Source organism: Priapulus caudatus, unplaced genomic scaffold, assembly GCF_000485595.1.
Source record: "Priapulus caudatus unplaced genomic scaffold, Priapulus_caudatus-5.0.1 Scaffold8, whole genome shotgun sequence".
Lineage (NCBI taxonomy): Eukaryota > Metazoa > Priapulida > Priapulimorpha > Priapulimorphida > Priapulidae > Priapulus > Priapulus caudatus.
The window spans coordinates 640,810-646,027 of NW_014577069.1; the positions used below are offsets into that span (position 1 = coordinate 640,810).

Genomic DNA, 5,218 nt, shown 5'->3' on the forward strand with positions numbered 1-5,218 from the left:
ATGTCCTTCTATGTCTTCGCTTGACTTGCGCACATGAAAGATTACCGTGTTCATGAATGCTTTGCTCGACAAGTTAATGTATGGCGCGGTATTTATGACGGCATATATATATATACCCGTTACTGGCATTAATGCTCGGACTATAGCCCGCGCATGTGGAGCCGACCCGTGTGTAATTATATAGCGTAATTTTTATACGCGCTTTTATGGAATCTACCTGCGTGCTATTGTCCGTACATTAACGCCAGTAGCCGGTATTTGTGTGTGTGTGTGTGTGTGTGTGTGTGTGTGTGTGTGTGTGTGACTCGGAAAACATCAACTTATTTTTCAGTATTTTTTCTGCTTAAAAATCTATATTATTTTTTTAAAAATTGGAGAAAAAAAATTTCCATGGGCCAGAAAAAAGGGCACTCAACATTTTTACAGGGGGTGCGCACCCCCTGCACCCCTCCCCCTAGATCCGCCCCTGGGTACGCTACACACGCAACATGATCGCAACAGGCACGCAACACGATCGCAACATGATCGCAACAGGTACGCAACACATTCGCAACATGTACGCTACCAAAACCTGGCCAGATACCTTAAATTTGAACCTGCGATCACCTGCGTGCTTGTTGCGTACTTCAAACCTATAAAACCTATTAGTTGCGTGTGAGTTGCGTTATCTAACTTATGCCCACTATTTTTTATTCGCAACCATACGCAACTGGTGATCGCTATGGTGTGACGGCACCTTTAGTTTGTAACTTTCTCTAAACTCTTGGATAAGGTTGGTTAACAGGATTTTACTGACCATGAGCACATTTTTCATCACAACACAGATGGCTCGTAGAATAAAGACCCCTTTGTCTAGAGCCTCTTTATAGGACGCTTACGTCGAGAACGGCGCCCTCTATCGACCAACTTTGATACGATCGCTACTGCGATAATTACCAAAAAAGCGCCCTTTCTCTCGTAAAGTCACCGCCTAGATTCCCGCAACAGCTATAAAGCCACAAGAATAAAACAAAAAAGTTTGGCCTACGGTCGTGAAAATTTAGTGCGGCTAAATATGAACGTAGCCGCACCAAGCTACATGGGCGTGACGCAGATCGTGCCTACACACTTCTGATATCAACAATCGCCCCCCTCCCCGCCCCCACCTCCGCGCGTAGACACGGCTTAGAAGCATTGTCGCTGTTAAAAATGCATCAGGTATAAACGAAAGTAGTTGTCCGTTAATAGGCTTTTGTAAATACTTATAGATGTTGGAGCCGAAACGTGCCGCCGCTCTGTTTCTCGAAGCGCATCCCCGCGAGTAATTGCACGTGATTCGATCCCGAAGTGCAGCTATAGAAAAAACAAGTAGCGAAATCAGCGTCAACGACAAAACTCGTGGCGCTGTGGCGGCGACGTAGCGCGGCGTCCACTTAGTGAAAGCAGGCAGACATTGCTTAACGTAACTGCACGTCATGCGCATCTGTAACATGAAGTGATTGAACAGAAATCAGAGGGAATCACACGCAGCAGATGAACACGACAGTGGCATAAGCGTCGACGAGGCGTCGTTCTAATGCCGCTATAATAATTGTTTAAAGTGATTACGTCACCGTAAATAATACAAATTAAAAAAATATTTCCACTTTTTCACAAAATATAAGTAATTCTGTTCACTTTTTATGGTTAAATAAAAAAGAAAGAGAAAGAGAAAGAGAAAAAGAAAGCGAGAGAGAGAAAGAAAGAAAGAAAGAAGGAGCACGCAGGCAAGCGAGGTTTCACGCAGGCAAGCGAGACATCTAGTTCTAGTATGGGATAAAATTCGCTCCGGAAGGAAGCGTCTAACATGTGGATCTTAGCACATATGCTCAAATCTGAATGCTTATTATTGCCATAGCGCATAGCGGAAAGTCCACAGGGAGATCCAGAGAGCATTAGCCGAATATGTTTATTTACACAGACAAACGGAATAATAATTAGAATCAGTCGCAAAATAGTACTGTAAGTGTCAAGAGTGTATATGTCATAGCCACGGGTTGATGCGTGGAGCTTCAGCGTCTTGTAAATGTTTACAAATGACGTTTGGACGCGCGCGCGGCGAGATGTATATAGTCATAATCAGAATCCATCAGCGCCGCTGGCGGTAGACCACCGGGGAATGTACATCCTTCGGGGCGTGCTCTGCGCAGTCAATGACTAGCTGGGGGAATATTATAGACACTATGATGCCATTTGTCCGCCTCCGTCCGCATGCTATACTAACATCTTGTGTTGTGAGTCAATATTGGAATGCGAAATCAACAGGAAATCGTTGCCATAGCAATCACTGGCGACGCAATCAGGCTGCTAAGGAAGAAGAAGCGCGATGGCTAATCCGAGAACGACTGTTTTTGACCTACGTGATCCTGGCATGTACATACGATATTAATAAGCTTCATTTTGTGAATTAATACGCGAAATGTACGTCCGAAATAGTGCTTGAGGCGATGGATAGCCGAGACGTGCGAGGAAGGTAGCGCTTCGGTGAAACCAAGGCAGATAAGAAACAGGAGCTAACAGCTTTTTATAATGATCGCGCCAACAGCGTGGGGGGAAAAGTCAAGCCAAGACGACTGTATAAATAGGATGGTTCCCACACGAGAACGCATACGCAATGTCGCGTGACAAACCATGCACGAAATGTCATGATTTAATTTGCGATAGTTTTTGCCGATCGTGACGAAGGCAGGGGATAGCTTAAAAAACTGGTTTTACTTATTCCCAATTCCCAAAAGGTTCATTGGACTTTTTTGATAAGCTTTCCGATCGCAGTGATTGTATACGACTGGGCCATGCGCCTTCACTGCATAGCGGCACTACTGTGGGAGGTAGATAGGAGAAACACAAAAAGACGGATTATGTCTAAAAAAAAACTGGAAACGAAACGAGTTGATTTACTGGGGGGTGGGTGCATGGAAAGACTTGCACGCACATTTAAATTATTTAAACCCTAAAATGAATAGTAATCTGTATCAGAAATTTATTAAATTGATGCCAAAGATCACAAGCGTATATAGGCCTATACACACGATAACGTCACTCATAATTGCGCAATATGACCTTTATTTCCTACTGGAAAAATTGTATTAACGCAAGAACGTCCTCGTTCAACGCATATTAGTTGTAATGAACTGTAGATAATGTTACCCATTACACAGAAAACATACGCCATTCTTGCAGGGGGCATGTTCATTTGCCGCAGAACATACTATCGGCCATCAAATTGATACAAAGCTACCGTCTGCGTAATGGTGGGTGGGGGGGGGGGCCTCTTACACCAGATCGACCGAGATTTGCGAACGCAAATTAATATAACGGGGGCCCTACTAGTCGCCGACCAAAGATGATTAACGGGCGAGATGGGGGACATCGTAGCTGCACTACATGGTGACACTAGCGCCCAACTTTCCTCTTCACGATCGACCCGCGGGTGTACTTCAACGAGACATGTTTTCCTTGTGCACCCGGAAGAGCCATTGTATAACCTCTGTCACACAGAGATTGCCATCAGTGTCAGCGCACGCATGACGACACTAGCAACCGCGAGCCGTAAACGCGCGCGTGTAACGTATTTAGAGAGAGAGAGCGGCGTTGCTAGACGTGTAAAAAATCCAACCCCGTCGCATCGCTTCATCCATCATCGCGTCGCGACGCGTGCGCATATCCCGCGGAACTGCGCGTCTCATCCGCGCGCAGCGCTTAGGATCAACATCAAAGCTGTGCCACGCAATTTTATATCATGTCTCTCTGGATTGCGTTAGGTGGGAATAGGTGCGTGTGGGCTTCGGACGCGACTAACCAAATAAATCGATTGTCTAGCAAAATTCCGGATCGCCGCTCCGCCGATTCTTTTGTTGCTACCCATAGAAAAGCAGTGAAATAAGCGCACGCTGTACGAGTGTAGACGCTGACAGATGTTGACGTTAGTCGATATTCATATATGTCTCGTAAAATACTTTACCGCTTGACAAACTCTATCGGTGACGGGGGTCTGTAGGCGGCGAACATACGTCAACGTGCATAACTATTTTCGTTTGCTTGAATGCGACGAATATTCGACTTGACGCCGCCATTACTAATGTTTTTTCTCTTCCTTATAGGTGAAAATTCGGCTAACGCTTCATTAGGAGTGTTTCCAACTTTGATATCATTAATGATTAATGATTGACAATCCTAACCCTAACCCTTACCCTAACCTATATGACATTAAACCACAAACTAATATATGACCATGACCATATGGTTATTATGACCATTAATGACATTAAAGTTGGGAACACTCCAAATGGAGTATCACCTGTGAATTCCGTGGTTTCGTATGTGCGAGAATATGCCGACTTTTCCAGCCAATAATTAAACCGCATTGCGTAAAACAGAAAAAAGAGCAATGTTTATCAATATATAATAGAGTAAATGTTATAAGCTATATCGGCACCAAGCTATGCAATGAAACTCCACCTAGAATCAGATCTACGTTGACGCGTTATCCAGAAAAAGTAGTTAATGCTGCGTAAGACGAGCCCGTGTAGATACACTACAAGAGTTCGTAGAACTAATTATAAATGTTTCGGCTGGATATACCGCAGTATACGATATTGATTTTCTAGGGACGCCATCGGTTCTTGCGCGGTGAATTGCATGCGCCGGCTCAGTGGTCTAGAGGTATGATTCTCGCTTCGGGTGCGAGAGGTCCCGGGTTCAATTCCCGGCTGAGCCCCATTTTTGTTCAGTTGATGTTGACTTGTGCAGTGCACTTGACAAGCATCAAAAATAACAAATGTTAACGGACACCATTTAACACACGCTTTTACCGAAAAGTTACCGAAAGGTAAATAAAAATGAAAGAGAGAGGGAGAGATAAGGTTCAGAACCGATGGTGTTTGCATTGAAAACATCATCGCCATCGTCTCTGTGCGAGAATTCTTCCCCCAGCTATATTCTTGGGAATAAATTAGGAAGGAATAAGAATTAATTAGGAAATAAGCATAATTATGCTCATAGAATAGAACCTGCCTAATCCTATCGTAAGAGTGCTCGATGATATTGTGAATGTTTTCTTTCATTCGACAAACAAATTTTACATGGCGCCGCGACTGTAGCCGTCGCGTACACACACACAAAAGACGTTTGTCACTAATTAAAGCCGTGACCGGAGTCTTGAATTATGGATGGCGCGCAGTATAGTGCCCGCTGTGGTCCA

General features: G+C 44.3%; 1 non-coding gene across 1 annotated transcript; it reads left to right on the forward strand.

Annotated features, from left to right (window-relative positions):
• Positions 1-4,663: 4,663 nt before the first annotated feature.
• On the forward strand, positions 4,664-4,735 carry Trnap-cgg. Its single transcript has one exon. It is a non-coding gene; the product is annotated as a tRNA-Pro (tRNA).
• Positions 4,736-5,218: the final 483 nt, after the last annotated feature.